Here is a 12,949-nt window from a genome sequence, read left to right on the forward strand (position 1 = left end):
TCTTCTTCCAGCAGGTTTGGTTTACAGACAGACACGCACGTCTGCACATATTTGGATCCAGGTGGCTCCAGAAAGCCAGGCCGGGCTCCTCTGGGAGGTTTCTCAGCACAACGTCTTCCAGAAACCTGCTCTGCCTCTCCTCCTGGGGCTCCGGGGAGCAGGCTGGGGTTGACAGGGTGTCCCATTAGCTTTATGGAAACCAGTGCTACTGGCCACCCAAGCACTTTAGCTTCTGACTAGCTTCCACCTGCAGCAATAAGCTCAATCAGGTAATTAATACCAGCCTTTACTACCTGCGCTACTAGAACTGCTATGGAGAAGACGGTTTTGTTATTTTTTAAAGAGCTTTCATGTGGTTACTGGGGCTTATGAAAAAAAAAAAAAAGTCCTCACCCCCCCTGATAGCCGTCTGTACGACTTGCTTTGTATTTTCCTCCTCCCCCTACCCCCTTCCATGACTTTCGGGCTTTCAAGTCATGTAACGTTTCGACATGGCACTGGGAGAACAGGGAAAGAACAGAATCATCACAAAGACGTTTGAAAACCCAACAAAACACTTCAGCAGCAGGGCTGGGTTAGTTAGCAGCTTTGTTTAGTTTGATTTCATCTTGAAATTTATTTACCAGAGAAAACTCGGCTTCAAGATGCCTCATCTGGTTTTCCAGTGAGGATATTCCAGCATTATTTTTTTTTTTAATTATTTTTTTCTTTCCAAGAAGCAAGAAAAAGAAAAAAGCCCAAACCTGTGGTTCTCCAAAGGGAGCTCAGTACGGCAGCTGGCCCGAGTGACGTGCCTAGTCAGTGGCTGAGCCCGAATTAGAGGCAGCAACATGTTTCTCCACCCCCACCCCCCCATCCCCACTTTGCCTCTTCTTCCTCTGGCCTCGATCACTAGGCCACCCCATGTTCTGCATGGAGAGCAGCAAGGTCAGAATCCAAATGTTTTGTTTCTGTTTAAGCCACTTGGCCCAGTATTTCCCATCAGCCCCCTTGAGACCCTCAGATATGTGTCTATTTAACAGATAACTGATAGCTCAGGGGCTTGGGTGACCTTCAAGGAGCTAAGCTGGACTCAAGACTACCTACAGAGAAGATCAGGTCTGGAATTTTGAACTTCAGCTTAAAGTAACTTTCCCTACAGAAATTATTAGCCAAATGCAGAAATTGTGGAGGTACTTCAGCCCAAATCATGCACACATCCAATAAACTACCACAACATCAGCTCCATCTTCTAGTTTGATGGATATATGCTGCTGTGAGAATGAGTAGCTCTTTGCTTTGCCGCGGCGTGTGGTTAGGGATCAATGCTGTCTCCTGGGATGAGGTTCAGAACTGGAAAAAGGGTGCTGGGGAGAAAGGTTTTACCTCACGTGAGGCAGAGAGAAAGCCTCGGACAGACATGGCTCAGAGCCTGGAGAGGATTCGTTACACACGGTCTGTGCGCTCCTGCACTGGGACCAGAAAGCTCTGAGCCTCCTCACAGATGGGGAACATCAGCCCCTGGGTGCCGAGTAAGACACCAAGTTTGATTCAGGAGTAGTGAGATCCTACGGGCAGGCAGTGATGCCTAATAAAAACTGAAGTATGGGTAACCTGTGCTGTGTTTTGCTATGAATTTCTTGCAACGATTCTTGTACTTTGCCCGGTAACTTGTTGATTGTCTTGAATCCAACTTTGAGAAATAATCAGTTATTATTTAAAGGTTTTAAGTGGTAGAAAATCTGCCATACATCTGAAAAGGATGTTGTGATGATTAATTATGCTCTGTACAAAAGCTCCTCAACTTATTTCTGCTCTGACCTTTGGTAGCTCCAGCTTACTGCATCTTGCTATTCTTTTGTCTGCAAGTTTAAAGGGCCCTCCAACTAGAATTGATTACTATGAATAAAAGGACCTTCTGCCATCTTTGCTACTTCAAAATGAGAACAAGGTGATTTCTCAGCAGTACAATCAAGGGGAACCAGATGTGACTAGTTGCCATCTTGCAAAAGGAGCGCAGCTGGATCCGAACACACGCACCTGCTGATGTAGCACAGCTTTTACACGCGTACGTACGGGCACGAAAACCATGAACAGAGGAAAGAGGAGCTGCGTTTAGCCACTGCGTTCGCTTTTACTGTGTCCGAATTTCATGCAGGTTTGTCGGGTTGCTGGTGATTTATTCCCCCTCCGGCTTTCAAGAAAGGAGCAGCATTTCCGAGAGCAGCCCAGAAGCGCAGGGAGCGGAGCGGCCCCTCTCCAGGCCTGGGGAGAGATGGCAGGAGTTCAGGAGGAGTGAGGAAATCAGTGCTACAGCTCTGAAGTGATTAGACAGCCACAAATTACAACTCAAGAAGGGATGTCTGGACCTGAGCACACAAGGGGTTTGGTTTGGGCTTTTTTTTTTTTTTTCTTGTTGTTGTTTTGGACTTTTTACGAGCTAGCACAAAGTTGCCTCCTTTCTGAAACCAGGCTTAGCAGCCAAGGGACATGATGAAACCTAGAAGTCAAGGTTGACAGTGCCTTTTCCTGGTGTTTTAGGAACAGAAATAAATATGTAGTCTTTATACAGGGAATAGGAGAGTTGTTGTAGCCCTGCATATCCCAAGGAAAAACAGAACTCGGACCATACTGCCTTCCCCCTTTCCCATCAAGGGAAGGTACTGTTCAACGCAGGGCAGGATGGTGTAGTCGAGACCGTGGTGGGAAGGAACGCATCACTCAAAAGAAGCAGTGGAAAAGGCTCTATTTTCAATTCTTCTCAATAAAGAATTTATTTTGAAATAAAAGTTTGTTATTTCCTGAGGGTCAAGTTGAGATCAAACGTATTAAATGTCTGTCAGCCAAATCTGACCTTACTTTGAGAGAACATTCAGACATACATTCTGAATTATTTAGACAGATATGTGAGACATCAGATTTCCCAAATGTCTGCCTTATCTAAACTAAATCTCATTTTTATTTCAGTGGAACCGGAGGTTTCTGTAAATCCTGCAAGGTGTCTTCTGATTGTTTAGGTACATAAATACCTCTAAAAATGTGTGCCTGTGGTAGGATCCATCTTGCCACGTGCAAGTCAGGTGTGTGTTCTTGGCCAGTCATGGAGGCAACTCCTATTATCAGTGGAGAGAGTGGACATCACCATAGGGTGTCTCCTCAAACCTCCCTTGGACATCAATATAAGGACTGAAGCGCTCTCCCTTCTGTCCCTTCATTGCAGAGGGAGCAGAGATGTCTAATTTCAGCTGCTTAAAAGTCAGGTTCTGTCTAAGTTAAATGAGACAGATCCCACCCTCCACAACTCGTTGTAGAGACGAGTAAGTTTTACTGGAAAACGTACTGCAAGACTTTTTCTGAATTTGCTAATAGGAAAGTGTGACAGCACGCAAGGTGCTTTGGGCTGGGGTGTTGCGGGAATGCTCAGAGTTTACCAGCAGGCAGGCTCTCCAGTAACGAAGCTTGAAGTTTAAACCCTTGAATGTTACCCAAAAGCAAATTTCAGATCAAGTATTTTAAGTATTTTGTTAGTCAATCATCTAAGCCATTCAAGAGGAAAGAGAAACGATGCCATATGACAGAGCTAATTTGCCAGCATGGATGGAACGATTAAGTTTAACTCTTTCAGAATAACCAGAGAGAAGAAATAAGGTACAAAGACATGTGCAAATAGTTTGGGATAATAAATAGAGGTGGTATTCTCTATAACTGACCGTCTGGAGCTACATTGCCTCTGCTGAGTCATTCTGGTAAACGCTCTGCTTCAAGGAAAAAGTTCAGCTTCTTTTCTTTAGACATCAGCACTGAAAACATCAGCTGCAGCCTCAGAACCACCAGTTTGACTGGGAAGTGAAAGCAGTGGGGAATTGTGGCTCACTCTGAAGCAATGGAGCAGCACAGGATCACCTCAAGGAACATGCCAGCGAGTTAGCAACTCTCCCCAGAAAAGGCCACTCTAACGACACAACATCATCCATCACGCCCTCCTGAGGACAGCTTTACAGCCGTTAGGAACCAGACTGGTAATTACAACACAGAAATATAGCACGCAGGCTATTCGGAGACCAAATGGCACGGGGAGCCAGCAGCCTGCGGGCAGGCGTTTGCATTTCCATCTTGGAGGTGAGCGGGGGCTGGTTCTGCTCTGGTGCTGGCCTGGCTCTGGGGTTGTTCGACTGAAGCCAACGCAGCTACGCTGACTGCAAGGGGCAGAAGATGCGGGCTCAGAAATCCTGCACGCTGAACACACCAAAGGCACTTCCCCGTGACTTGCCATGGCATGTGCCGACAGCTCCCCGACACCTGGCAAAGCACCACACCGTGCCGGCAGCAGCGCGGTGGGATGGGGACGGGGGGGACCTCTCCCCCACCGTGCAATGCTAAGCATGCACCAGGCCAGGAAAAACAAATGGAAATGCTCCGCTTTTAGCTCTGCTGCTGGCCCCACTTGTTTGCATGCAATGCACTGCCCTGAGCGGTGGCTTTAAATCCAGCCCCGGCCCCAGGAGGCTGCACTGGGATCTCCCTCCATGTGCAGGGACCTTCGGGGTCTGGGAAAGCCAATGCCTATGACAGTACTTACATCTTGAATTGGAAGATCCTTATTAATTACCACTTCGTAGGGAGGCTGCCAATGGGAAAGAATTTCACAGATGCAAGAGCTGTATCTTAACTCCATCCCCTCCTTTTATGCTTCAAAGATGGGACAAACGATCTGGTAGCATATGTAGCTATCAGCTTCTAATTATTCCCAAAGCCCTTGGCTCTTTCTGCCTAAAGGGCCAGAGCTAAACTCTCCCTGGAAAGGTAACAGAGCACAGATCCCGACATGAAAATAGCCAAGAACGCAAGATGTTTGCAATCTGTGAGAAGGGCCTGAGACCCTGCATGTCAATATTTAGAAGTCTGTCCAAAATTCCGAGTTCTAAACTTAGCTCCAAACATAGCACATACAGATCTGAATCTGTTTTGTCTCTGGCAAAATACATGTTCTGCAAATTTTATTATTTATTCATCTCATTTGTTTTCCTTGGTCATCCTAGACACAGGGTGGGAATTATTTTCAGACAAGATTCTGGGTAGCTGTAATTAGCCTTTTATCATTACAGGAAAAGAGTGTTCTGCAAATGTAAGATTTGGAAAGATGATGTGGAGGCTTCCCAAGGCACCAGTGGCATTCAACACAGTGGGAGCCAACGTAAGCAGCAGCTTCCCAGTGCGAAGGGATGAAAACTACAGTACCTGCCCAACTCAGCCTCTGCAGTGATTTCGGCGGAGAGAGAGGCTTCGCAGAGCTCACCAGCTCGGAGATCAGGTCCTTCACACCCATGCACAACATCGCTGCAGACAGACAGATGCTAGAGAGTCCACACAGGATATAGTCTGCTTCTCTAACATGCATTTCTTACAGTATCTGTCATGTTCCGTTTCTTTTCATCAGGACCTCTAAGTGTATGTAACATTACCTGCAGCTTCAGTACCCATGACTTGCCTATTTTGGCAAGATCACGGCTTATCCCATGGGCTTGATCGCTGCAAGGATCTGCCCAACACATTCATGACTTCCAGGGTGGTGGGGAAGCACAGCGAGCCTTGTCAAATACCAGCTGAGGACGTCACTTCTATTCCCAGTTCTCTTTTGATTATTCCAGTACCAGAATCAAGAATGCTTTGACTCCTCAAAGCAAAATGTAACCTCAGCAAAGGGCCACAAAGCTTCTCAAAGAGAGGCAGGGCTGCTCGAAGGGCTTGTTGGAGAAGGGGAAAGGGCTGGCACTAAGTGTTGGTGGCAGCTTGCCCAGGTCCATCAGGAGGAGCCCCAGGCTGGGCAAACGCACGGCTCAGGGGTGTGCTGGAATTACAGCAGTGACTACACCAGGCAGAACAAAACCTAAAGCAGATGAAGAAAAGTAATCTTGGCTGCGGCTGGCCGAGAAAACAAACGGAGATCCCAGGACACAGCCTTCAGGCAGACACTAAAGAAAAGCCCACGCTTGTCTGGGAGCCTGGCACGGCACGAAGAGTCCAAAAGCATTCGCTGCAGCATGGGCTGTGGCGCGGAGCACACGCAGCATCCCCCTCTCCCCAAACCTGGCACCGACACCCCCGGGCTCCACAGCCGGCCAGCTCTCACTCCGCTCCCAACAGGAACGGCTGGCAACTTGTCTTTTCCCAGGCCTTTGGTACAAGTGGAGCAACCGCTTCGCTTTATTTTATTGTTCCCATGATATCACTAGTTAATTGTAACCAGTAAAATTCCTCTTGCTGTGCCTCCGAGGGCCAGAGCTGGCCCGGGGGCAGTGAGCACGCTCATGGCTCTTGGCTCCACGTTAGCCAACGTGCCTTTGAAACTATTTGCATTTCAAAACTTCCACACTCAGGCAAATTGCTTTTTTTCTAGCGATGAGATCAGTTGATAGACACCCTGAGTCCCTGGCAGAGAGGGGAAGGAAGCCTTGGTGCAGTCACAAGCAAAAGCCAGAAAGCTGCGATCGGTGAGGTCAAAACCACCCAAACCCGGGCTGAGGATGGGCAGATAAAAGTGTCAACATACATCTATGGTAGACATAAGCTTGCATACGGCTTACAGAACTAATGAGATCTATTCAACAGTTACATGTTTGGCATGAAAAAAGTGATCCTCTGAAGTCTTGGATTATATCTCCATCATCCAGGGGACAAAACAAGAGGTGCTGGTGAAAGCGTGTGCCCCGTCCCATGGGGTTGCAAGGAGAGCTCACCCAACACATGCCTCGGTCGCCTCAGCTGTGCAAGGAGCAATGGCTACAGCCGACAGTAGAAGATTGTTGGATTAATATTTGTCATTCCTTTGAGAGTCCCAGATCACAAGCACCACTAGAGGAGGGCAAAGCTTGAAGTTAGGAAAAGCCAGTTGTTATCCTCCTCTCTTGAGGTCTCTCGCAGGTGATGTCCGAACACTGCACCACGTACGGGCTGTTCCCGCAGCTCAGTGTTTTTCTTTCTTTTGCGTTTACCCTAACTGAAAGCTGGAAGGTGGAAATGCCAAGTGCCTGCATTCAGAGGGATCCACTTTCTCGCAAAGCGGAGGCAGCCTAGGTCTGCCCCCGTATCTCCTTGTGCTCGCTTATCAGTGAACTGAACCTACTTTAATACAGGCACAAGAAAAGGAAGAGGCTTGAGCTGGAACATGGGTTCAGTTGATCGCTTAGATCCTGAGAATGGAAAACTCACAGTCCCTGAAGAGGAGAGAGGCTGGACTGTGGTTTCTAGAGGGAGAAACTTAATACGAGCTTGTAGAGTAAATAAACTGCAATCTCATCCCTACGTCTAGCGTGTGAGAATCCACAGTCCCAGGCAGCGAGAAAGGAATCCTGCCTTTAATGGGTGCTGGGGTGAGGAGCAAAGCAAAAGCAGATGCAAGACCAGGACTAGCCCAGCCGAGCCTCCCGCGCGCTTCGCTGCTCCTTTGCAGGGACCCAGTGTGCGCCCGGGGCTGGTGCACACTGCTGACCGCGGGATGAGGATGGGGATGGAGATGGGGATGGGGATGAGGGTGCTGCCTCCTGCTTCATCCCCCGCTCAGCGGGACACGGCCCCGCTGCTCGCGGTGGGTGGGGTAGGAGGCAGCGCCGAGGGGCAGGGACAGGAAATTTCCCTAAATCCTCTTTAATCCCCAAGGACACTCATGTGTCACAGAGCAAGAATCAGCCCGCAGAGCATCATTGTTAGCTTAAAAAATACCCACCACAAACTTCCCCTGCTATAAAAAGCTGAGCTGAGACCATCCTAGAGGACCAGCGTTTTAAGCCGGTGGCCAGCGCTGTAAACTGCTGGTCCTGGGCTTTAATTTCCTGAAGTGTCTCATTTCTCTCCCTCGCGAAGGGGAGCCAGAAAAATCCTCTTTCTCTCTTTCTTTCTTTCTCCCCTTCTCACAGTTGCTCTTTGAGGAAGGCCGTACCTAACAATTATTCAGGGAAACATTATGTTGACATTACTGTTTAGAAAATAAAAAAGGGTTTTTAAAGCTAGAGAGTAACATCGTGACCATATAGCACTAGCGAATGATTAAAAATTTAGATGACTGCCTTTGAAACAATAAAAAGCTTTCGAAGCTTCTTAATGAGCAGCTATCAGAAATAAAGCATTTAAAACTTCAGAAAGTGCCTCTGTGGAAATTTCATTGTCTTTGATGCTGTAAAATAACTGCAGGGTGGATTCATTTCAAGTTCTTTTTAGCATACTGGTCGTTTAGAAATATTGGGAGATATCTTTCTTAGCAATATGTGGGGAAAACAATGTCTTGGTCGCTTTCATTTATCTGCAATTTGACAGGAGTGCAGTTTATTAACTTGAAAAGAGACAGATACATTATCTGAAACACAGAGAGTATAGTGGGTATTGCCTCCTTTTTATACCAGTGGGAGTCCATGACACTTTGAACTTGCTCACCATTAAACGCCTTCCTGAGTTGTTGAAGAGGCCTTTAAAAAGGGAGCCTGTGCATTTATGATGTAAATCCGTTATTTTGACAGTCTTTGAAATCTGTCATATTCACGTCCAATTTAATGCACCGCAAAAATTCTTTTCTTTTAAAATACTTTTCTTTTAAGATTTCAAAGCCATTTTCATGTAGAAAACTATTGTTATACCTAATATATCCTGAAAGTGTTTTAGCAAAGGAACTTATATGATTCTGTTTTAAGTCATGTCAGGTTTTAAAACATGTCATTTCTTCAAATAAGCTTTGACCACGCTATCTTTTCTTTCATTAGTTAAAGTGCACTTGATTTCCATGGATACAATTAGTCAGAATATATGCTATAGTATCATCATCGGATCAAATGGGCTTCTTTCAGGCTGTATTCGGCAGAGCAATTGCCCACATATCTGAGATCAATACAGACCAGCACACAGGCAGACAGATGCGGAGGGATGAGGGCTGGGTGGGAGAGTTGAGGATTGTACTGAAGCACAGCGTATTTAACGAGAACCCTGGACCAGTGGGAAAATTAAACCGCTCCTTTTAAAATTATGAGCTCTGAGTATTTACTCTAAACGTGGAGTGGGGCGAGGAGGAGCAGGACAGGAGGGGGGCTGCGCAGCGTCTGATGAAACCCAAGTTCAGTTTAATTCTGGTCGAATCCAAAGCTCCTACATTTCAACTCAATCTTCAATCCAAACAAACCTCCTTAGGCTCACTAATCCTTATTACACAGTGGATTTTAGCTGTACCTGCACTTCTTTATCAGTTTGCAAGATATTTTCAGCCGGTACAGAGGTCTTCACGCAGCTCTGCTTCAAAGCGGTGTACAGAGGAGGTTCTGTACGGAGTTTCAGAGAGTGTTTACAGATGCCTTATCACCTTGGGAGAGGAGGTTGGTGGGCAGGGGGGGACACATTTCTCCAAAGCAGCGCGGGATCATCCTAATCTAGGGAAACGATCAAATAAGAGTTTCAAAGATCTCCTACTACAAAGGGAGGCATTAAACTCACTCATTGCCTGCCCAGACTCGGGGGCTGGTTTGGAATACATGGAAATATGTCTGTTCCGTGAAGGAACCTTCCACTGATGGTTTAAGCACCATTTCACATGTCCCCAGTGGCTGGGTTTGAAATGCAGTGTATCGTGAGTGAGATAAACCAGGAGAATCGTTACTTCAGTGGCATTTAACCCTATAATTGGGTGGTTTTTTCGGCACTGATTTTATAAGGTCACCCTGTTATTTCCTTTGCTGGCTGGCTTGTGATGGTGCTCTCACATATTACTACTCTCTTCCATCACAAGGAATGATATTTCGGGACTGAAAGGGCGAAAGATTTGTAAGGACTGTCCTTTCCCACACTGCGATTGTCTGAAAGCTTCAAATAGTCAAAGGCTGAGGTGTAAAGGTGCTTTAGATTTTTGTCTCTGGGGCAGAAATCCCACCTGGTCTAGGGGTGGGAAAGAACTATGAGGATCTGATCATTTTATAGTTAGATCGCCTTGTCCCTCTGCAAAGGTAGGATGTACTTTTCTGATAGAGCTTGTATCAGATATTAAACCAATGCTACACTTGATCTCATTAAAAGGCCATTAAATCTCACAACTTGAAAAAGGCAGCTTGATCCTTGAAGCCGGGAATCCTGCAGCGCCTGCTGCCTGCTAACCCCACGGCCTGGCTGTGCTTGTTCACAGAATTCATTTCTGCTATCATTTCTCCGAGTTTCGGATTTCGTTGGCACGAGCAAAACCTTGGGCTGCATGAGAAAATACTTTGAAACGGTGCCTAATTGACTTGGGTCTGGTTCAGAATATAGTACGCCACATAAACCACCATAACATCAATCAGAGGGAGAAAGGATGTCCCCATGTTTGGCTTAAACTACAGGGTATTTCCTTTGCCGAAAGCATTTTAATCACGCTTAAGTATAGGTTTGCTGTGGCAAAAAAGACCGACCCGTTCCAGTCGTCGATTTTTCCCACAGAAGGAAAATTCTGTAAGGCAGCCCATGCAGTGAAACGTCCCCGGGTTCGTTGCACCAACTGCGTTGACTTCACCAGCCTTATCGTATCTCTCCTCTTTTTCAGCTCTGCACTCCCACAGCAAAAGGCATGTCTCTGTGGTCTGCGAGAGTATTATTTCCATCCAAGTTTGATGGTATTCAACTTAGTCCCTGGGATCTACACTCCCCCCTCTTCTTCCTGGGTTTTATGCCCTTTCCCCCCGCCTCCCCCTCTCCAATTAGTGCTAGTTAGCTCTGATAGTGCCTCCCTGGTAGAGAAGAAACAGGAGCCAGTTGTTATGAATATAAAAAAAAAAAGTTATTTCAAGGAGACTGCTGAAGACAGACAAACCCCATGGCTTTCTTGGGCATGCCTACCCTACACAACAGAGCCCGTCTGCACCCAAAATTCTGGCATCTTCGTGCCTCAACACTCTCATAGATGAACTAATCATTTAATGACTATCATTGCCAAACACAACTGTTTGGTTTAAATGTCTCCATTTTCGGTCATGCAGATGTCAGACACCTAACATTTTCAGTAAGTTTTGAGTAACCTCCGTGGAAACCAGGGCCCCAAACCTAAGCAATCAAAATCGCGTTTGGAAATCCACGCGATTATAAACTCACCAAGGGCCTGATCCTGCCATTATATCAACAGCTCAGTGACAGCACCACCTGGTTTTAGGCTGATTCGAGAAAAAGTGAAGCTGTGGACTATGCTATTAGTGCACATTTGCCGTAGTTGGAATGACTGAGAAACCAAAGTCACGCCTGGGCATGCAGAGAGCGATCACTAATCGCCATTCCAGTCACCATCTCCATTGCACAGGATGTACAAGAGCCTCGCTCTTTTTTATATCTTTCACTTCCCGTGAAACGGTAGTGATTTGCTTATGAATATCAGCAAGAGAGACAGGAGGAGAAATGGGGGAAGAAGCACATGTTAAGCCTCTCTGATAAATCGGACGTACAGCAGGAGAAAGGACGATAACTGTGAACAAAAGTAAAAGCACCATTCTCTAAGAAAATCATACAAAACCCAGCCACCGTAGGACAGCTTGTAGGTCTGTCTCATACACTCGCGTGCAGACAGCAGCACAAACACATAAATGACAATATGTCCCAACTGACACCAGTCTCAATTTCTCACCTCTTGAGATACCACCTCTGGGAATAGTCATGAAATCAGAGTTTTGTTGGAATGAGGTTTCAGTAATAATTCCAGTTGGACAGATCTAGTTAGTGAATCACACATATGTAGATGTCAGGGAGGATAGAAAAAGCCTTCCCCATGCAGCTTTACAGAATCCCAGAGTGGTCAGGGCTGGGAGGGCCCTCTGGACCCCCCCCCAGTGCCACCCCCCGCCAGAGCAGGGGCACCTCCAGCAGTGGCACAGGACACCTCCAGGCGGGTTTGGAATGGCTCCAGAGGGGGAGACTCCCCCCCTCTCTGGGCAGCTGTGCCAGTGCTCTGCCGCCCGCACAGGAGAGAAGTCCCTCCTCAGGTTGAGATGGAACTTCCTACGGTCACGTTTGTGCCCGTTCCCTCTTCCCACTGGGCACCACTGGAAAAAGACTGTTCCCATCCCCCTGGCACCCTCCCTTTAAGGATTTATAAGCGTTGAGAAGATCCCCCCTCAGTCTTCTGTTCTCCAGACTAAAAAGCCCCGAGTCCCTCAGCCTGTCCTCATAGGAGAGATGTTCTAATCCCCTCATCATCTCCGTAGCCCTTTGCTGGACCCTCTCCAGCAGTTCCCTGTCCTTCTGGAACCTGGGAGCCCCAAACTGGACACAGTGCTCCAGATGTGGCCTCCCCAGGGCAGAGCAGAGGGGGGGATGACCTCCCTCCACCTGCTGGCCACACTCTGCTTGATGCCCCCCAGGATGCCATTGGCCCTCTTGGCCACCAGGGCACACTGCTGGCTCATGGGCATCCTGTTGTCCCCCAGGACTCCCAGGTCCCTTTGCACAGAGCTGCTCTCCAGCAGGTCAGCCCCCACCCTGTACCGATGCACGGGGTTGTTCCTCCCCAGATGCAGCACCCTACACTTGCCATGGTTGAATTTCACAAGGTTCCTCTCTGCCCAACTCTCCAGCCTGTCCAGGTCACGCTGTAAGGCGGCACAGCCTTCTGGTGTGTCGGTCACTCCTCCCAGTTTCGTGTCATCAACAAACTTGCTGATGGTACACTCTATCCCTTCATCCAGGTCATTGATGAATACATCAAACAGACTGGACCCAGTACTGACCCCTGAGGGACACCACTTGTTATTGACCTCCAACTAGACTCTGCATCATTTAGCCATCGTTCCTTCTGTGTCTTCCGCAAGAGGGGCTGCTAACTCATGTGTATCACCCAGTAGCAACCACCCCATTATCCACACAACAACAGGAGCTGTTCCGTATGTGCCCAGGTCCAAACTGGCTGGGACTGGGGTGTTAAATCCACTGCCTTTAACCTTACGTGAGAAGTGACTGCAAGTGTAGAGCTCTTAAGAGTAACGCG

This window comes from Vanellus vanellus (genome assembly GCF_965231255.1).
Source record: "Vanellus vanellus genome assembly, chromosome: 17".
NCBI classification, from domain to species: domain Eukaryota; kingdom Metazoa; phylum Chordata; class Aves; order Charadriiformes; family Charadriidae; genus Vanellus; species Vanellus vanellus.